This window comes from Mercurialis annua, linkage group LG5 (genome assembly GCF_937616625.2).
Source record: "Mercurialis annua linkage group LG5, ddMerAnnu1.2, whole genome shotgun sequence".
NCBI classification, from domain to species: domain Eukaryota; kingdom Viridiplantae; phylum Streptophyta; class Magnoliopsida; order Malpighiales; family Euphorbiaceae; genus Mercurialis; species Mercurialis annua.
In genome coordinates this window covers 33,591,725-33,614,789 of record NC_065574.1, presented here as the reverse complement: position 1 = coordinate 33,614,789, position 23,065 = coordinate 33,591,725, and positions in this window count along the sequence as shown.

The following is a 23,065-nucleotide window of genomic DNA, read 5'->3' as shown; positions in this document are numbered from 1 at the left end:
TGAAACGTTTGGATTTGTTTTGTAACGTTTGTAAACATTTGGCTTAAATCACTAAAAAGGTTAAATGTTTGGTTTTTTTTCCGTAAAGTTTGTAAATGTTTGGCTTCAATCGCTAAAAAGGTGAAACGTTTGGATTCGTTTTGTAACGTTTGTTAACGTTTGCCTTAAATCGCTAAAAAGGTGAAATGTTTGAATTTGTTACGTAGCCTTTGTAAATGTTTGGCTTATATCGCTAAAAAGGTGAAACATTTTGTTTTGTTTCGAACTTTTGGCTTAAATCGCTAAAAATACCAAACGTTTGGATTTGTTTCGTAACATTTGTAAACGTTTGGCTTCAAGAGCTAAAAATGTGAAACTTTTGTATTTGTATCGTAACCTTTGTAAACGTTTGGCTTAAATCGATAAAAAGGCGAAACGTTTGGATTTATTTTGTAACGTTTGTAAACGTTTGGCTTAAGTCAGTCAAAAGATGAAAGGTTTGGATTTGTTTCATAACGTTTGGAAACGTTTGTCTTAAATTGCTAAAAAAGTGATACTTTGGATTGGTTTCGTAACGTTTGTAAACGTTTGGCTTAAATCGCTAAAAAGGTTAAACATTTGGTTTTTTTTTCCGAACGTTTGGCTTAAATCGCTAAAAATACCAAACGTTTAGATTTGTTTCATAAAGTTTGTAAACGTTTGGCTTCAATCGCTAAAAAGGTGAAACGTTTCGATTTGTTTGGTAACGTTTGTAAATGTTTGGCTTAAATCGCTAAAAAGGGAAAACGATTGGATTTTTTAGTAACGTTTTAAACATTTGATTTTCTTTCGTAACTTTTGTATATGTTTGGTTTAAATAGCTAAAAAGGTGAAACGTATGAATTTGTTTTGTAACGTTTGTAAACGTTTAGTTTAAATGGCTAAAAAGGAGAAACATTTGGATTTGTGTCGTAACGTTTGTAAATGTTTGGCTTTAATAGCTAAAAAGGTCAAACGTTTCGTGACGTTTTAAACATTTGGATTAGTTTCGTAACATTTTAAACATTTGGGTTAAATCGCTAAAAAGGTGAAACGTTTAGATTTGTTTTGTAACGTTTTAAATGTTTGAATTGGTTTCGTAACGTTTTAAATGTTTGGTTTAAAGCACAAATAAGGTGAAACATTTGGTTTTGTCGTATCGTTTGTAAACGTTTGGCTTCAATCACTAAAAAGGTTAACCGTTTGGATTTGTTTCATAACGTTTGTAAACATTTGGCTTAAATCGCTGAAAAGGTGAAACGTTTGGATTTTCTTCGTAACATTTGTAAACGTTTGGCTTAAATCGCTAAAAAGGTGAAACGTTTAGATTTGTTTCGTAACGTTTGTAAACGTTGGCTTAAATCGCCAAAAATATGAAGCGTTTGGATTTGTTTCATAACATTTGTAAATTGTTCGCTTAAATCGCTAAAAAGTTGAAACATTTGGTTTTGTTTCGTAAGTTTGTAAACGTTTTGCTTAAATTGCTAAAGAGGGGAAACATTTTGATTTGTTTCGTAAGGTTTGTAAACGTTTGGCTAAAAAGGTGAAACATTTGGTTATTTTTCCTAACGTATTTAAATGTTTGGCTTTAATCACTAAGAAGGTTAAACATTTGGATTTGTTTTGTAACGTTTGTAAACATTTGGCTTACGTCGCTAAAAAGGTGAAACTTTTGGATTTGTTTCGTAACGTATGTAAATGTTTGGATTAAATAGCTAAAAAAATGAAACGTTAGGATTTGTTTCGTAACATTTGTAAACATTTGGCTTAAATCGCTAAAAATTTGAAACATTTGGATTTGTTTCGTAACGTTTGGCTAAATCGCTAAAAAGGGGAAACGTTTGGATTTGTTTTGTAATGTTTGTAAACATTTGAATTCAATCTCAAATAAGAGAAACGTTTGGATTTGTTTGGTAACATTTGTAAAAATTTGGCTTAAATCTCTCAAAAGGGGAAACGTTTGGATTTGTTTCGTAACCTTTTAAACGTTTGGTTTTGTTTCGTAACGTTGTAAATGGTTGCCTTAAATCGCTAAAAAGGTGAAACAATTGGATTTTTTCTGTAACGTTTGTAAATGTTTGACATAAATTGCTAAAAAGGTCTAACGTTTGGTTTAGTTTCGTAATGTAGTAAACGTTTGGCTTAAATAGCTAAAAAGGTGAAACATTTCGTAACGTTTTAAACGTTAGGATTCGTTTGTAAGGTTTTAAACGTTTGGCTTAAATCGCTAAAAAGGTGAAACGTTTGGATTTGTTTCGTAACGTTTTAAACGTTTGGATTGGTTTCGTAAAGTTTTAAAAGTTTGGCATAAATCGCTAAAAAGGTGAAACGTTTGGATTTGTTTTGTAACGTTTGTAAACATTTGGCTTAAATCACTAAAAAGGTTAAATGTTTGGTTTTTTTTCCGTAAAGTTTGTAAATGTTTGGCTTCAATCGCTAAAAAGGTGAAACGTTTGGATTCGTTTTGTAACGTTTGTTAACGTTTGCCTTAAATCGCTAAAAAGGTGAAACGTTTGAATTTGTTACGTAGCCTTTGTAAATGTTTGGCTTATATCGCTAAAAAGGTGAAACATTTTGTTTTGTTTCGAACTTTTGGCTTAAATCGCTAAAAATACCAAACGTTTGGATTTGTTTCGTAACATTTGTAAACGTTTGGCTTCAAGAGCTAAAAATGTGAAACTTTTGTATTTGTATCGTAACCTTTGTAAACGTTTGGCTTAAATCGCTAAAAAGGCGAAACGTTTGGATTTATTTTGTAACGTTTGTAAACGTTTGGCTTAAGTCAGTCAAAAGATGAAAGGTTTGGATTTGTTTCATAACGTTTGGAAACGTTTGTCTTAAATTGCTAAAAAAGTGATACTTTGGATTGGTTTCGTAACGTTTGTAAACGTTTGGCTTAAATCGCTAAAAAGGTTAAACATTTGGTTTTTTTTTCCGAACGTTTGGCTTAAATCGCTAAAAATACCAAACGTTTAGATTTGTTTCATAAAGTTTGTAAACGTTGGCTTCAATCGCTAAAAAGGTGAAACGTTTCGATTTGTTTGGTAACGTTTGTAAATGTTTGGCTTAAATCGCTAAAAAGGGAAAACGATTGGATTTTTTAGTAACGTTTTAAACATTTGATTTTCTTTCGTAACTTTTGTATATGTTTGGTTTAAATAGCTAAAAAGGTGAAACGTATGAATTTGTTTTGTAACGTTTGTAAACGTTTAGTTTAAATGGCTAAAAAGGAGAAACATTTGGATTTGTGTCGTAACGTTTGTAAATGTTTGGCTTTAATAGCTAAAAAGGTCAAACGTTTCGTGACGTTTTAAACATTTGGATTAGTTTCGTAACATTTTAAACATTTGGGTTAAATCGCTAAAAAGGTGAAACGTTTAGATTTGTTTTGTAACGTTTTAAATGTTTGAATTGGTTTCGTAACGTTTTAAATGTTTGGTTTAAAGCACAAATAAGGTGAAACATTTGGTTTTGTCGTATCGTTTGTAAACGTTTGGCTTCAATCACTAAAAAGGTTAACCGTTTGGATTTGTTTCATATCGTTTGTAAACATTTGGCTTAAATCGCTGAAAAGGTGAAACGTTTGGATTTTCTTCGTAACATTTGTAAACGTTTGGCTTAAATCGCTAAAAAGGTGAAACGTTTAGATTTGTTTCGTAACGTTTGTAAACGTTGGCTTAAATCGCCAAAAATATGAAGCGTTTGGATTTGTTTCATAACATTTGTAAATTGTTCGCTTAAATCGCTAAAAAGGTGAAACATTTGGTTTTGTTTCGTAAGTTTATAAATATTTTGCTTAAATTGCGAAAAAGGGAAAATGTTTTGATTTGTTTCGTAACGTTTGTAAACGTTTTACTTAAATCGCTAAAAATGCGAAACGTTTTAATTTGGTTCGTAACTTTTATAAAGGTTTGGCTTAAATCGCTAAAAAAGTGAAACGTTTGGATTTGTTTCGTAACGTTTTAAACGTTTGGATTGGTTTATTAACGTTTTAAATGTTTGGCTTAAATAGCTAAAAACGTGAAATGCTAAAAAGGGGAAATGTTTGCTTTTGTTTACTAACGTTTGTCAACGTTTGGCTTAAATCGCGAAAAAGGAAAAACGTTTGGATTTGTTTCGTAACGTTTTAAACGTTTGGATTGGTTTTGTAATGTTTTAAATGTTTAGCTTAAATCGCTAAAAATGTGAAGCGTTTGGATTTTATTCGTAACGTTTGTAAACATTTGGCTTAAATCGATATGAAAGTGAAACGTTTAAATTTTTTCCGTAACATTTTAAATGTTTGGACTGGTTTCGTAACGTTTTAAACGTTTTGCTTAAATCGCTAAAAAGGCGAAACGTTTGGATTTGTTTCGTAACATTTGTGAACGTTTAGCTTAAATCGCTAAAAATGTGAAACGTTTGGATTTGTTGCTTAACCTTTTTAAACGTTTTGGATTGGTTTCATTACATTTTAAATGTTTGGCTTAAAACGCTATAAAGGTGAAACATTTGGTTTTGTTTCGTAACCTTTGTAAACGTTTGGATTGGTTTCGTAATGTTTTTAATGTTTGGCTTAAATAGCTAATACGGGGAAACGTTTGGATTTGTTTCGTAACGTTTGTAATTGCTTGGCTTAAATCAATTAAAAAGTTAAACGTGTGAATTTGTTTCGTAATGTTTTAAACGTTTGGATTAGGTTCGTAACGGTTTAAACGTTTGGCTTAAATCGCTAAAAAGGTGAAACGTTTGGATTTGTTTCGTAACGTTTGTAAATGTTTGGCTTAAATCGCTAAAAATGTTAAACGTTTGGATTTATTTGGTAACCTTTGGCTTAAATCGCTAAAAAGGTGAAATGTTTGAATTTGTTCGTAATGTTTGTAAACGTTTGGCTTAAGTCGCTAAAAAGGTGAAACGTTTGAATTTGTTTCGTAACGTTTTAAACGTTTGGATTGGGTTCGTAACGTTTTAAACGTTTGGCTTAAATCACTAAAAAGGTGAAACCTTTAAATTTGTTTCGTAATGCTGGTAAATGTTTGGCTTAAATCACTAAAAATGTGAAACGTTTTGATTTGTTTCGTAACCTTTGGCTTAAATCACTAAAAAGGTGAAATGTTTGGATTTGTTTCGTAATGTTTATAAACGTTTGGCTTAAGTCACTAAAAGGTGAAACGTTAGGTTTTGTTTCGTAATATTTTAAACGTTTTGATTGGTTTTGTAACGTTTCAAATGTTTGGCTTAAATCGCTAAAAAGGTGAAACGTTTGGATTTATTTCGTAAGGTTTGTAAACGTTTGTCTTAAATCTCTAAAAAGGGGAAATGTTTGGATTTGTTTCGTAAAGTTTGTAAACGTGTGGCTTAAATCACTAAAAGGGGAAACGTTTAGATTTGTTTCGTAACGTATTAAATGTTTGGATTGGTTTCATAACATTTTAAATGTTTGGCATAAATCGCTAAAAAGGTGAAACGTTTGAATTTGTTTCGTAACATTTGTAAACGTTTGGCTTAAATCACTAAAAAGGTGAAATGTTTGGATTTGTTTCGTAAAGTTTGTAAACGTTTGGCTTAATTCGCTAAAAAGGTAAAACGTTTGGTTTTGTTTCGGAACGTTTTAAAAGTTTTGATTTGATTTTGTAACGTTTTAAATGTTTGGCTTAAATAGCTAAAAAGGTGAAACGTTTGGATTTTTACGTAACGTTTGTAAACGTTTGGCTTAAATTGCTAAAAAGGTGAAATGTTAGGATTTGTTTCGTAACGTTTGTAAACATTTGGATTTTTTTGCAACGTTTTAAATGTTTGGATTTTTTTCGTAACGTTTTAAACATTTTGCCTAAATTGTTAAAAAGGTGAAACGTTAGGATTTGTTTCGTAATGTTTATAAACATTTAGCTTAAATTGCTAAAAAGCTGAAACGTTTAAATTTGTTTTGTAACGTTTGTAAACATTTGGCATAAATCGCTAAAAAGGAGAAACGTTTGGGTTTGTTTTGCAACGTTTGTAAATGTTTTGCGTAAATCGCTAAAAATGTGAAACGTTTGGATTGGTTTAGTAATGTTTGTAAATCTTTGGTCTAAATCCCTAAAAAGGTGAAACATTTGTAATTGTTTCGTAACGTTTGTAAATGTTTAGCATAAATCGCTAAAAAGGTGAAACATTTGGATTTTTTTCGTAATGTTTGGAATATTTGGCTTAAATCGCTAAAAATGAGAAACATTTGGATTTGTTTCATAACGTTTTTTGTTTCATAACGTTTGTAAACTTTTGGCTTAAATTGCTAAAAAGGAGAAACGTTTGGATTTGTTTCGTAACATTTTAAAAGTTTGGATTGTTTTTGTAAGGTTTGTAAACGTTTGGCTTAAATTGCTAAAAAGGGGAAACGTTTGGTTTTCTTTCGTAACGTTTGTAAACGTTTGGCTTAAATTGCTAAAAAGGTGAAATGTTTGGAATTCTTTCGTAACGTTTGTAAACGTTTGACTTAAATTGCTAAAAAGGTTAAATGTATGGTTTTGTTTTGTAACGTTTGTAAACGTTTGAATTTTTTTGCAACGTTTTAAACGTTTGGATTTTATTCGTAACTTTTTAAACATTTCGCTTAAATTGTTAAAAAGGTGAAACGTTAGGATTTGTTTCGTAACGTTTATAAACATTTAGCTTAAATTGCTAAAAAGCTGAAACGTTTAAATTTGTTTTGTAACGTTTGTAAACATTTGGCATAAATCGCTAAAAAGGAGAAACGTTTGGGTTTGTTTTGCAACGTTTGTAAATGTTTTGCGTAAATCGCTAAAAATGGGAAACGTTTGGATTGGTTTCGTAATGTTTGTAAACGTTTGGCCTAAATCCCTAAAAAGGTGAAACATTTGTAATTGTTTCGTAACGTTTGTAAATATTTGGCATAAATCGCTAAAAAGGTGAAACATTTGGATTTGTTTCGTAATGTTTGGAATGTTTGGCTTAAATCGCTAAAAATGAGAAACATTTGGATTTGTTTCGTAACGTTTTTTGTTTCATAACGTTTGTAAACGTTTGGCTTAAATCGCTAAAAAGGAGAAACGTTTGGATTTGTTTCGTAACATTTTAAAAGTTTGGATTGTTTTTGTAAGGTTTGTAAACGTTTGGCTTAAATTGCTAAAATGGTGAAATGTTTGGTTTTCTTTCGTAACGTTTATAAACATTTGGCTTAAATTGCTAAAAAGGTGAAACGTTTGGATTTGTTTCATAACGTTTTAAACGTTTAGATTTGTTTCGTAACATTTTAAACATTTTACTTAAATCGCTAAAAAGGTGAAACATTGAGATTTATTTCGTAACGTTTATAAATGTTTGGCTTGAATCGCTAAAAAGGGGAAACGTTTGGATTTGTTTAGTAACGCTTTTAAACGTTTGGCTTAAATCGCTAAAAATGCGAAATGTTTGGATTTTTTTCGTAATGTGTGACTTAAATCGCTAAAAAGGTTAAACGTTTGGTATTGTTTCGTAATGTTTGTAAACGTTTGTCTTAAATCGCTAGAAAGGTGAAACGTCTGGATTTGTTTTGTACGTTTGTAACGGTTTGGCTAAAATCGCCAAAAATGGGAAACTTTTGAATTGGTTTTGTAACGTTTTAAACGTTTCGCTTAAATCGCTAAAAAGGTGAAACATTTGGATTATTTTGAAACATTTATAAACTTTTGGTTTAAATAGCTAAAAAGGTGAAACGTTAGGATTTGTTTCGCAACCTATGTAAACACTTGGCTTAAATTTCTAAAAAGGTGAAACATTTGGATTTGTTTCGTAACGTCTTAAGCGTTAGGATTTGTTTCGTAACGTTTTAAATGTTTGGCTTAAATTAAATTAAAGGGGAAACATAACGTTTTAAACGTTTGGATTTTTTGTAACGATTGTAAACGTTTGGCTTAAATTGCGAAAAGGTGAAACGTTGGTTTTGTTTTGTAACGTATGTAAACGTTTGGATTGGTTTCATAAAATTTTAAATGTTTGGCTTAAATCGCTAAAAAGTGAAATGTTTAGATTCTTTTCGTAACGTTTTAAACGTTTGGATTGGTTTTATAACGTTTTAAATGTTTGGCTTAAATAGCTAAAAAGGTGAAACTTTTGATTTGTCTCGCAACGTTTGTAAATGTTTGGCTTAAATCCCTAAAAATGTGAAACGTTTGGATTTGTTTCGTAACGTTTGTAAGCGCTTGGTTATAATCTCTAAAAAGGTGAAACGTTTGGATTTGTTTTGCAACATTTCAAACGTTTGGATTGGTTTCGCAACGTTTTAGACGTTTGGCTTAAATTGAATGAAAGAGGAAACGTAACGTTTTAAACGTTTGGCAAAAATTGCATAAAAGGTGGAATGTTTGGTTTTGTTTTGTAACGTATATAAACTTTTGGATTGGTTTCGTAACGTTTTAAATGTTTGGCTTAAATCGCTAAAAAGGTGAAACGTTTGATTTTTTTCATAACGTTTGAATTGGTTTTATAACGTTTTAAATGTTTGGCTTAAATAGCTAAAAAGGTGAAACTTTGGATTTGTTTCGTAACGTTTTAAATGTTTGGATTGGTTTCGTAACGTTTTAAATGGCTTAAATAGCTAAAAACGTGAAACGCTAAAAAAGGGAAACGTTTGCTTTTGTTTCGTAACGTTTGTAAACGTTTGGCTTAAATCGCTAAAAAGAGGAAACGTTTGGATTTTTTTTCGTAATGTTTTAAACGTTTGGATTTGTTTTGTAACGTTTTAAATGTTTGGCTTAAATGACTAAAAGGTGAAACGTTTGGATTTGTTTCGTAACGTTTGTAAACGTGTGGTTTAAATCGATAAGAATGTGAAACGTTTAAATTTTTAAACATTTGGCTTAAATCGCTAAAAAAGTGAAACGTTTAGATTGGTTTCATAAAGTTTTAAACATTTGGCTTAAATCGCTAAAAAGGTGAAACGTTTTTATTTGTTTGGTAACATTTTAAACGTTTGGCTTATATCGCTAAAAATGTGAAACGTTTGGATTTGCTTCGTAACGTTTTAAACGTTTGGATTGGTTTCGTAACGTTTTAAACGTTTGGCTTAAATCGCTAAAAAGGTGAAACATCTGGTTTTGTTTTGTAACTTTTTAAACTTTTGGCTTAAATCGCTAAAAAGGTGAAACGTCTGCATTTGTTTCGTAACATTTGTGAACGTTTGGCTTAAATCGCTAAAAATATGAAACGTTTGGATTTGTTTCGTAACGTTTGTAAACGTTTGAATTGGTTTCAAAACGTTTTAAGTGTTTGGCTTAAATCGCTATAAAGGTGAAACATTTGGTTTTGTTTCATAACGTTTGTAAATGTTTGGCTTAAATCGCTAAAAAGGTGATACGTTTGGATTTATTTTGTAACATTTCAAACGTTCGGATTGGTTTCGTTACGTTTTAAACGTTGGCTTAAATCCCTTAAAAGGTGACACGTTTGGATTTGTTTCGTAACGTTTGTAAACGTTTGGCTTAAATCGCTAAAAAGGTGAAACATTTGGATTTGTCTCGTAATGTTTTGAATGTTTGGCTTAAATCGCTAAAAAGGAGAAACGTTTGGATTTGTTTCGTAACGTTTTTGGTTTCGTAATGTTTGTAAACGTTTGGCTTAAATTGCTAAAAATGCAAAACGTTTGTATTTGTTTCGCAACATTTTAAATGTTTGGATAGGTTTTGTAACGTTTGTAAACGTTTGGCTTAAATTGCTAAAAAGGTGAAACGTTTGGTTTTGTTTTGTAACGTTGGTAAACGTTTGGTTTAAATTGCTAAAAAGGTGAAACGTTTGGATTTGTTTCGTAACGTTGGTAAACGTTTGATTTAAATTGCTAAAAAGGTGAAACGTTTGGATTTGTTTCATAACGTTTTAAACGTTTAGATTTGTTTCATAACATCTTAAACGTTTGGCATAAAGTGCTAAAAAGGTGAAAAGTTTGGATTTGTTTCGTAACTTTTATAAATGTTTGGCTTGAATCGCTAAAAAGGCGAAACTATTATATTTGTTAAGTAACGTTTGTAAACGTTTCGTTTAAATCGCTAAAAATGTGAAATGTTTGGATTTGTTTCGTAAAGTTTGTAAATGTTTGACTTAAATTGCAAAAAGATGAAACATTTGGATTTGTTTTGTAACTTTTTAAACGTTTGAATTTATTTCTCAATGTTTGTAAACGTTAGGCTTAAATCGCTAAAAAGGTTAACGTTTGGATTTGTTTCGTAATGTTTGTAAACGTTTGGCTTCAATCACTAAAAAGTTGAAACGTTTGGATTTGTTTCGTAACATTTGTAAACGTTTGGCTTAAATCGCAAAAAATGGGAAACATTTAGATTGGTTTCGCAATGTTTTAAACGTTTGACTAAAATCGCTAAAAAGGTGAAACATTTGGAGTTGTTTTGTAACGTTTATAAACGTTTGGTTTAAATAGCTAAAAAAGTGAAACGTTAGGATTTGTTTCGAATGTTTGTAAACGTTTGGCCTAAATTTCTAAAAAAGTGAAACATTTGGATTTGTTTCATAATGTTTTAAATGTTGATTTGTTTCGTAACGTTTGTAAACATTTGGCTTAAATAGCTAAAAATGTGAAACATTTGGATTTTTTTCGTAATGTTTTGAACGTTTGGCTTAAATCGCTAAAAAGGAGAAACGTTTGGATTTGTTTCGTAACGTTTTTTGTTTCGTAATGTTTGTAAACGTTTGGCTTAAATTGCTAAAAAGGCGAAACTGTTGGATTTGTTTCGTAACATTTTAAAAGTTTGGATTAGTTTTGTAACGTTTGTAAACGATTGACTTAAATTGCTAAAAAGGTGAAACGTTTGGTTTTGTTTCGTAACGTTTTTAAACGTTTGGCTTAAATTTCTAAATAGGTGAAACGTTTGAATTTTTTCGTAACGTTTTAAACGTTTACATTTGTTTCGTAACGTTTTAAACGTTTGGCTTAAATTGCTAAAAAGGAGAAATATTTTGATTTGTTTCGTAACGTTTTAAAAGTTTGGATTGGTTTTATAAGTTTGTAAACGTTTGGACTGGTTTTGTGACGTTTTAAATGTTTGGCCTAAATCGCTAAAAAGGTGAAACGTTTGAATTGGTTTCGTAACGTTTTAAACTTTTGGCTTAAATCGCTAAAAATGTGAAACGTTTGGATTGATTTCGTAACGTTTGTCAATGTTTGGCTTTATTCACCAAAGAGGTAAAACGTTTGATTTTGTTTCGTAACATTTGTAAACGTTTGGCTTAAATCGCTAAAAATGTGAAACTTTTGGATTTGTTTCGTAACGTTTGTAAACGTTTGGCTTAAATCACTAAAAAGGTGAAATGTCTGGATTTGTTTCGTAACGTCTTAAATCGTAACAAATCCAAACGATTCCCCTTTTTAGCGATTTAAGCCAAACGTTTACAAACGTTACGAAACAAATCCAAAGTTTTTCACTTTTTTAGTGATTTAAGTCAAACGTTTAAAACGCTACGAAACCAATCCATACGTTTAAAACATTACGAAACAAATCCAAATGTTTCACATTTTTAGAGATTAAAGCTAAACGTTTACATTTAAAACGTTACGAAACCAATCCAAACGTTTCACATTTTTAGCGATTTAAGCCAAACGTTTACAAACGTTACAAAACAAATCAAAACGTTTCACCTTTTTAGCGATTTAAGCCAAATGTTTACAAACGTTACAGAACAAATCCTAACGTTTCACCTTTTTAGCTATTTAAACCAAACGTTTACAAACGTTATGAAACAAATCCAAACGTTTCACCTTTTTAGCGATTTAAGGCAAACGTTTAAAACGTTACGAAACCGATCAAAACATTTCACATTTTTAGCGATTTAAGCCAAACGTTTACAAACGTTACAAAACAAAACCAAATGTTTCACATTTTTAGCGATTTAAGTCAAACGTTTACAAACGTTACGAAACAAATTCAAGCAGTTCTCCTTTTTAGTGATTTAAGCCAAATTCTTAAAACGTTATGAAACAAATCCAAATGTTTCCACTTTTTAGCGATATAAGCCAAACGTTTACAAACGTTTCCCCTTTTTAGCGATTTAAGCCAAACCATTACAAACGTTACGAAACAAATCCAAACGTTTCACCCTTTTAGCGATTTAAGCCAAACCTTTACAAACGTTATGAAACAAATCTAAATATTTCACCTTTTTAGTGATTGAAGCCAAACATTTACAAACGTTACAAAATAAATCCAAACGCTTCACCTTTTTAGTGATTTAAGCCAAACGTTTAAAACTATACGACACAAATCCAAATGTTTCAACTTTTTAGAGATATAAGCCAAACGTTTACAAACGAAACAAAACAAATCCAAATGTTTCACCTTTTTAGAAATTTAAGCCAAAAGTTTACAAACGTTACGAAACAAATCTAAACGTTTCACATTTTTAACGATTTAAGCCAAATGTTTACGTTTAAAACGTTACGAAACTAATCCAAACGTTTCACGTTTTAAGCGATTTAAGCCAAACGTTTACAAACGTTACGAAAAAAAACCAAACGTTTCACCTTTTTAGCAATTTAAGGCAAACGTTTACAAAAGTTACGAAACAAAACCAAACGTTTCACCTTCAAAGCGATTTATGCCAAACGTCTATAAACGTTACGAAACAAATCCAAATGTTTCCCCTTTTTAGCAATTTAAGCCAAACGTTTATAAACGTTATGAAACAAATCCAAATGCTTCACCCATTTAGCAATTTAAGCAAAACATGTACAAACGTTACGAAACAAATCCAAACGCTTAAAACATTACGCAACAAATCCAAACGTTTCACGTTTTTAGCGATTTAAGCCAAACCTTTACAAACGTTACGAAACAAATCCAAATGTTTCACCCTTTTAGCAATTTAAGCCAAACATTTACACACGTTACAAAACAAATCCAAACGTTTAAAACGTTACAAAACCAATTCAAACGTTTTACGTTTTTAGCGATTTAATCCAAACGTTTACAATAGTTATGAAACAAATCAAAACATTTCACCTTTTTAGCGATTTAAGCCAAATGTTTACAAACATTACGAAACAAATCCTAACGTTTCACGTTTTTAGCTATATAAGCCAAATGTTTACAACAGTTACGAAACAAATTCAAACGTTTAACTTTTTTAGGTATTTAAGCCAATCGTTTAAAACGTTACGAAACCAATCCAAACGTTTCACATTTTTAGCGATTTAAGCCAAACGTTTACGAACATTACGAAACAAATTTAAACGTTTCACCTTTTTAGCGATTTAAGCCAAACGTTTACAAACGTTACAAAACAAATCCAAACGTTTCCCCTTTTTAGCAAATGAAGCCAAACGTTTACAAACGTTACGAAACAAATCCAAACCTTTCACCTTTTTAGCGATTTAAGCCAAACATTTACAAACATTACGAAATAAATCCAAACATTTCCCCTTTTTAGCAATTTAAACCAAACGTTTACAAACATTACGAAAACAATATAAACGTTTAAAACGTTACGAAACAAATTCAAAGGTTTCACATTTTTAGCAATTTAAGCCAAACATTTACAAATGTTACGAAACGAATCCAAACATTTGAACGTTTTAGCGATTTTAAGCCAAATGCTCTAAACGTTACGAACAAATCCAAATGTTTCTCCTTTTCAGCGATTTATGCCAAACATTTAAAATGTTACGAAATAAACCCAAACGTTTCACCTTTTTAGCGATTTAAGCCAAACGTTTACAAACGTTTTGAAACAAATCGAAATGTTTCACCTTTTTAGCAGTTTAAGCCAAACGTTTACAAACGTTACGAAACAAATCCAAACGTTTCACATTTTTAGCGATTTACCCAAACGTTTAAAAACGTTACGAAACAAATCCAAGCGTTTCACTTTTTAGCAATTTAAGCCAAATGTTTTCAAAAGTTACGAAACAAATCCAAACGTTTCACCTTTTTAGCGATTTAAGCCAAAGGTTTACAAACGTTATGAACGTTCCAAAACAAATCCAAACGTTTAAAACGTTACGAAAGCAATCGAAACCTTTAAAACATTAAGAAACAAATCCAAACGTTTCACCTTTTTAACGATTTAAGCCAAACGTTTACAAACGTTACGAAACAAATTCAAACATTTCATTTTTTTAGCGATTTAAGCCATACGTTTAGAACGTTAAAAAGCAAATCTTAATTTTTCACCTTTTAAGCGATTTAACCCAAACATTTACAAACGTTACAAAACCAAACCAAACGTTTAAATTGTTACGAAACAAATCCAAACGTTTCACACTATTAGCGATTTAAGCCAAACGTTTACAAACGTTACGAAACAACTCCAAACGTTTCATATTTTTAGCGATTTAAGCCAAAAGTTTACAAACGTTACGAAACAAAACCAAACGTTTCCCCTTTTTAGCAATTTAATCCAAACGTTTACAAGGTTACGAAACAAATCCAAACGTTTCACATTTTTAGAGATCTAAGCCAAACTTTTACAAATGTTATGAAACAAAACCAAACATTTCCCCTTTCTAGCTATTTAAGCCAAAACTTTACAAACGTTACGAAACAAATCGAAATGATTCACCTTTTAAGCTGTTGCGAAAGAAATCCAATCGTTTCACCGTTTTAGCGATTTAAGCCAAACATTTAATACGTTTCGAAACCAACCCAAACGTTTAAATTTTTTAGCAATTTAAGCCAAACGTTTACAAACGTTACGAAACAAATCCATACGTTTCATCTTTTTTGCAATTAAGCCAAAGTTTAAAACGTTACAAAACCAATACAACCGTTGAAAATGTTATGAAACAAATCCAAACGTTTCACCTTTTTAGCGATTTCAGCAAAACGTTTACAAACCTTACGAAACAAATCCGAACGTTTCACCTTATTAGCGATTTAAGCAAAACGTTTACAAACGTTATGAATCAAATCGAAACATTTCATCTTTTTAACGATTTAAGCCAAACGTTTAAAACGTTACGGAACCAATCCGAACGTTTCACCTTTTTAGCGATTTAAGCCACACGTTTATAAATGTTATGAAACAAATCCAAGCGTTTTATATTTTTAGCGATTTAAACCAAACGTTTAAAATGTAACAAAACCAATCCATATGTTTAAAACGTTACGAAACAAACCCAAATGTTTCACCTTTTTAGCAGTTTAATCCAAAAGTTTAAAATGTTACAAAACCAATCTGAACGTTTAAAACGTTACGAAACAAATCCAAACGTTTCACCTTTGTAGCAATTTAAGCCGTTACGAAACAAATCCAAACGTTTCACCTTTTTAGCGATTTAAGCCAAACATTTAAAACGTTACGAAACCAAGCCAAACGTTTCACATTTTTAGCGATTTGAGCCAAACGTTTACAAACGATATGAAAAGAATCCAAACGTTTTACCTTTTTAACGATAAAGCCAAAATATTAAAACATTACAAAACAAATCCAAACATTTAAAATGTTACAAAACAAATCCAAACTTTTCACCTTTTTAGCAATTTTAGCCAAACATATCAATGTTACGAAAGAAAAAACGTTACGACAAAATCCAAATGTTTCACCTTTTTAGCGATTTAAGTCAAACATTTACAAACTTTATGAAATAAATCGAAAAAAATCCAAACGTTTTACCCTTTTAACGATAAAGCCAAAAAGATTAAAAAGTTTCAAAACCAATTCAAACTTTTAAAACGTTACAAAACAAATCCAAACGTTTCACATTTTTAGCGATTTAAGCCAAACGTTTAAAATGTTACGAAACCAATCCAGACGTTTAAAACGCTATGAAACAAATCCAAACGTTTAAAACGTTATGAAACAAATAAAAACATTTCCCATTTTTAGCGATTTAAGCCAAACATTTACAAACGTTATGAAACAAATCCAAATGTTTCACCTTTTTAGCAATTTAAGTTAAACGTTTACAAACGATACGAAAAAAATCTAAACATTTTATATTTTTAGCGATTTAAGCCAAACGTTTACAAATGTTACGAAACAAATCCAAATGTTTCACCTCTTTAGCGGTTTAAGCCGTTCCGAAAGTAATACAAACGTTTCACCGTTTTAGCGATTTAAGACAAACATTTAAAACGTTACAAAACCAAGCCAAATGTTTCACATTTTTTGCGATTTAAGCCAAACGTTTACAAACTTTACGAAACAAATCCAAACGTTTCATCTTTTTAGCGATTAAGCTAAAAGTTTAAAACGTTACAAAACCAATCCAACCGTTTAAAACGTTACGAAACAAATCCAAAAGTTTCACCTTTTAAGCAATTTAAAGCTATGCGTTTACAAACGTTACAAAACAAATCGCAACATTTCACCTTTTTAACGATTTAAACCAAACGTTTAAAACATTACGAAACAAATCCAAACGTTTGACCTTTTAACGATTTAAGCCACACGTTTACAAACTTTACGAATCAAATCCAAACATTTTACATTTTTAGCGATTTAAGCCAAACGTTTAAAATGTAACAAAGCCAATCCAAACGTTTAAAATTTTACGAAACAAATCCAAATGTTTCACCTTTTTAGTGATTTAAGCCAAAAGTTTAAAATGTTACAAAACCAATCCACACGTTTAATATGTTACGAAACAAATCCAATCGTTTCACCTTTGTAGCGATTTAAGCCGCTACGAATCAAATCTAAACGTTTCACCTTTTTAGCGATTTAAGCCAAACATTTAAAACGTTACGAAACCAAGTCAAATGTTTCACATTTTTAGCGATTTGAGCTAAATGTTTACAAACATTACGAAACAAATCCAAATGTTTTACCTTTTTAGCGATAAAGCCAAAAGTTTAAAACGTTACAAAACCAATCCAAATGTGTAAAACGTTACAAAACAAATCTAAACTTTTCACCTTTTTAGCGATTTAAGGCAAACTTAAAAACGTTACGAAACCAAAAACATTACGAAACAAATCCAAGTGTTTCACTTTTTAGTGATTTAAGCCAAACATTTACAAATGTTACTAAACAAATCGAAATGTTTAACCTTTTTAGCGATATATGACAAACGTTTAAAACGTTACGAAACCAATCCAAATGTTTCACCTATTTAGGTATTTAAGCCACACGTCTACAAACGTTACGAAAAAAATCCAAACGTTTCACATTTTTAGCGATTTAAGCTAAACGTTTACAAATGTTACGAAACAAATCCGAACGTTTCACCTTATTAGCGATTTAAGCAAAACGTTTACAAACGTTACGAATCAAATCGAAACATTTCATCTTTTTAACTATTTAAGCCAAACGTTTAAAACGTTACGGAACCAATCCAAACGTTTCACCTTTTTAGCAATTTAAGCCACACGTTAATAAAGGTTATGAAACGAATCCAAACGTTTTACATTTTTAGCGATTTAAACCAAACGTTTAAAATGTAAGAAAACCAATCCATACGTTTAAAACGTTACGAAACAAACCCAAATGTTTCACCTTTTTAGCGGTTTAATCCAAAAGTTTAAAATGTTACAAAACCAATCTGAACGTTTAAAACGTTACGAAACAAATCCAAACATTTCACCTTTGTAGCGATTTAAGCCGTTAAGAAACAAATCCAAACGTTTCACCTTTTTAGCGATTTAAGTCAAACATTTAAAACGTTACGAAACCAAGCCAAACGTTTCACATTTTTAGCGATTTGAGCCAAACGTTTACAAACGATATGAAAAGAATCCAAATGTTTTACCTTTTTAACAATAAAGCCAAAATATTAAAACGTTACAAAACAAATCCAGACATTTAAAATGTTACAAAACAAATCCAAACTTTTCACCTTTTTAACAATTTAAGCCAAACATATCAACGTTACGAAAGCAAAAACGTTACGAAACAAATCCAAATGTTTCACCTTTTTAGCAATTTAAGTCAAACATTTACAAACCTTACGAAATAAATCAAAACGTTTCACCTTTTTAGTGATTTAAGCCAAACGTTTAAAACGTTACAAAACTAATCCAAACGTTTCACCTTTTTAGCGATTTAAACCACACGTTTACAAACGTTACGAAACAAATCCAAACGTTTCACATTTTTAGCTATTTAAGTCAAACGTTTAAAACATTATGAAACCAATTCAAACGTTTAAAAATCTATGAAACCATTCCAAACGTTTAAAACGTTACGAAACAAATAAAAACGTTTCCCCTTATTAGCGATTTAAGCCAAACGTTTACAAATGTTACAAAACAAATCCAAACACTTCACCTTTTTAGAAATTTAAGCCAAACATTTACAAACGTTATGAAAGAAATCCAAATGTTTCACCTTTTCAGCAATTTAAGTTAAACTTTTACAAACGATATGAAACAAATCTAAACGTTTCATATTTTTACCGATTTAAACCAAACGTTTACAAATGTTACGAAACAAATCCAAATGTTTCACCTTTTTAGCGGTTTAAGCCGTTACGAAAGAAATACAAACGTTTCACCATTTTAGCGATTTATGCCAAACATTTAAAACCTTACGAAACCAAGACAAACATTTCACATTTTTTGCGATTTAGGCCAAACGTTTGCAAACGTTAGGAAACAAATCCAAACGTTTCATATTTTTAGCGATTAAGCCAAAAGTTTAAAACGTTACAAAACCAATCCAACCGTTTAAAACGTTAGGAAACAAATCCAAACGTTACACCTTTTTAGCGATTTAAGCAAAAAGTTTACAAACGTTACGAAACAAAAAACGTTGCTAAACAAATCCAAACGTTTTACCTTTTTAGCAATTTAAACTAAACGTTTACAAACGTTACGAAACAAATCGAAACATTTCACCTTTTCAACGATTTAAGACAAACGTTTAAAACGTTACAAAACCAATCCAAACGTTTAACCTTTTAACGATTTAAGCCACACGTTTACAAACTTTAAGAAACAAATCCAAACATTTTACATTTTTAGCGATTAAAGCCAAACGTTTAATATGTAACAAAACCAATCCAAACATTTAAAACGTTACAAAACAAATCCAAATATTTCACCTTTTTAGCGGTTTAAGCCAAAAGTTTAAAATGTTACCAAACCAATCCAAACGTTTAAAACGTTACGAAACAAATCGAAACGTTTCACCTTTGTAGGGATTAAAGCCGCTACGAATCAAATCCAAACGTTTCACCTTTTTAGCGATTTAAGTCAAACATTTAAAACGTTACGGAACCAAGCGAAACGTTTCACATTTTTAGCGATTTGAGCTAAATGTTTACAAACATTACGAAACAAATCCAAACGTTTTACCTTTTTAGCCATATAGCCAAAAGTTTAAAACGTTACAATTCAAATCTAAACTTTTCACCTTTTTAGCGACTTAAGCCAAACGTTTACAAACGTTATGAAACCAATCAAAACGTTTCACCTATTTAGTAATTTAAGCCACACGTTTTCAAACGTTACGAAACAAATCCAAACGTTTCACATTTTTAGTGATTTAAGCTAAATGTTTAAAACGCTATGAAACCGATCCAAACGTTTAAACCGTTACGAAATAAATCCAAACGTTTCACCTTTTTAGCGATTTAAGCCAAACGTTTACAAACGTTACAAAACAATTCAAAACGTTTCATCTTTTTAGGAATTTAAGCCAAACGTTTACAAACGTTACGAAACAAATCCAAATGTTTTACTTTTTTAGCGATTTAAGTAAAATGTGTAAAATGTAACAAAACCAATCCAACGTTTAAAATGTTACGAATGAAATCCAAATGTTTCACCTTTTAAGCAGTTCAAGCCAAAAATTTAAAATGTTACAAAACCAATCCGAACGTTTAAAACGTTACGAAACAAATCCAAACGTGTCACCTTTGTAGCGAATTAAGCTGTTACGAAACAAATCCAAACGTTTCACCTTTTTAGCGATATAAGCCAAACATTTAAAACTTTACGAAACCAAGCCAAACATTTAAAACTTTACGAAACCAAGCCAAACGTTTCGCATTTTTAATGATTTGAGCCAAACGTTTACAAACGTCACAAAAAAAATCCAAACGTTTTACCCTTTTAACGATAAAGCCAAAAGATTAAAAAGTTACAAAACCAATCCAAACTTTTAAAACGTTACAAAACAAATCCAAACTTTTCACCTTTTTAGCGATTTAAGTCAAACATATCAATGTTATGAAACAAAAAACGTTACAAAACAAATCCAAGTGTTTCGCCTTTTTAGCGATTTAAGCCAAACGGTTACAAACATTACGAAACAAATCAAAATGTTTCAGCTTTTTAGCCATTTAAGGCAAACGTTTAAAATGTTCAAAACCAATCCAAACGTTTCACCTTTTTTCGCGATTTAAGCCACACGTTTACAAACGTTACGAAACAAATCCAAACGTTTCACATTTTTAGCGATTTAAGCCAAACGTTTAAAATGTTACGAAACCAATCCAAACGTTTAAAACGGTATGAAACAAATCCAAACGTTTAAAACGATACGAAACAAATAAAAACATATCCCATTTTTATCGATTTAAGCCAAACATTTAGAAACGTTACGAAACAAATCCAAATGTTTCACCTTTTTAGCAATTTAAGTTAAACGTTTACAAACGATACGAAACAAATCTAAACGTTTTATATTTTTAGCGATTTAAGCCAAATGTTTACAAATGTTACGAAACAAATCCAAATGTTTCACCTTTTTAGCGGTTTAAGCCGTTCCGAAAGAAATACAAATGTTTCACCGTTTTAGCGATTTACGCCAAACATTTAAAACGTTACAAAACCAAGCCAAACGTTTCACATTTTTTGCGATTTAAGCCAAACGTTTACAAACTTCACGAAACAAATCCAAACGTTTCATCTTTTTAGCGATTAAGCCAAAAGTTTAAAACGTTACAAAACCAATCCAACAGTTTAAAACGTTACGAAACAAATCCAAACGTTTCGCCTTTTACGAAATTTAAAGCTATGCGTTTACAAATGTTACGAAACAAATCGCAACATTTCACCTTTTACGAAATTTAAAGCTATGCGTTTACAAATGTTACGAAAAAAATCGCAACATTTCACCTTTTTAACGATTTAAGCCAAACGTTTAAAACGTTACGAAACCAATCCAAACGTTTGACCTTTTAATGATTTAAGCCACACGTTTACAAACTTTACGAAACAAATCGAAACATTTTACATTTTTAGCGATTTAAGCCAAACGTTTAAAATGTAAGAAAACCAATCCAAACGTTTAAAACGTTACGAAACAAATCCAAATGTTTCACCTTTTTAGCGATTTAAGCCAAAAGTTTAAAATGTTACAAAACCAATCCAAACGTTTAATATGTTACGAAACAAATCCAATCGTTTCACCTTTGTAGCGATTTAAGCCGCTACGAATCGAATCCAAACGTTTCACCTTTTTAGCGATTTAAGCGAAACATTTAATACGTTACGAAACCAAGCCAAATATTTCACATTTTTAGCGATTTGAGCTAAATGTTTACAAACATTACGAAACAAATCCAAATGTTTTACCTTTTTAGCTATAAAGCCAAAAGTTTAAAACGTTAAAAAACCAATCCAAATGTGTAAAACGTTACAAAACAAATCTAAACTTTTCACCTTTTTAGCGATTTAAGGCAAACTTAAAAACGTTACGAAACCAAAAACATTACGAAACAAATCCAAGTGTTTCACTTTTTAGCGATTTAAGCCAAACATTTACAAATGTTACAAAATAAACCAAAACTTTTCATCTTTTTAGAAATCTAAGCCAAACGTTTACAAACGTTACGAAACAAATCCAAATGTTTCACCTTTTTAGCAATTTAAGCTAAATGTTTACAAATGTTACGAAACAAATCCAAACGTTTCATATTTTTTGCGATTTAAGCCATACGTTTACAAAAGTTACGAAACAAATCCAAACGTTTCCCCTTTTTAGCAATTTAAGCCAAACGTTTACAAACGTTACGAAACAAATCGAAACGTTTCATCTTTTTAACGATTTAGGCCAAACGTTTAAAACGTTACGAAACCAATCCAAATGTTTCACCTTTTTAGCGATTTAAGCCACACGTTTACAAATGTTACGAAACAAATCCAAATGTTTTACATTTTTAGCGATTTAAGCCAAATGTTTAAAATGTAACAAAACCAATCCAACGTTTAAAACGTTACGAAACAAATCCAAATGTTTCACCTTTTTCGCGGTTTAAGCCAAAAGTTTAAAATGTTACAAAACCAATCCGAACATTTAAAACGTTACGTAACAAATCCAAACGTTTAACCGTTGTAGCGATTTAAGCCGTTACGAAACAAATCCAAACGTTTCACCTTTTTAGCGATTTAAGCCAAACATTTAAAACTTTACGAAACCAAGCCAAACATTTCACATTTTTACCGATTTGAGCGAAACGTTTACAAACGTTACGAATAAAATCCAAATATTTTACCCTTTTAACGATAAAGCCAAAAGTTTAAAAAGTTACAAAACCAATCCAAATATTTAAAACGTTACAAAACAAATCCAAACTTTTGACATTTTTAGCGATTTAAGCCAAACATATCAATGTTACGAAACCAAAAACGTTATGAAACAAATCTAAGTGTTTCGCCTTTTTAGGGATTTAAGCCAAACGTTTATAAACGTTACGAAACAAATCAAAACGTTTCACCTTTTTAGCGATTTAAAAACCAATCCAAACGTTTACAAACGTTTCGAAACATAACCAACCCTTTCACCTTTTTAGCGTTTTAAGCTAAACGTTTAGAACGTTACGAAACATATCCAAATGCTTCACCTTTTTAGAGATTTAAGCCAAACGTTCACATTTTTAGCGATTTAAGCCAAACGTTGACAAACATTGTGAAACAACTCCAAACGTTTCACATTTTTAGTGATTTAAGCAAAACGTTTACTAACGTTATGAAACAAAATCGAACATTTCACCTTTTTAGTGATTTAAGCCAAGCGTTTACAGACGATACGAAAGCAATCCAAACGTTTCATTATTTTAGCGATTTATGTCAAACATTTACAAACAATACGAAACAAACCCAAACTTTTCACCTTTTTAGCGAGTTAACCAAAAGTTTAATACGTTACAAAACCAATCAAAATGTTTAAAACGTTAAGAAACAAATCCAAGCGTTTCACCTTTTTACCGATTTAAGCCAAACAT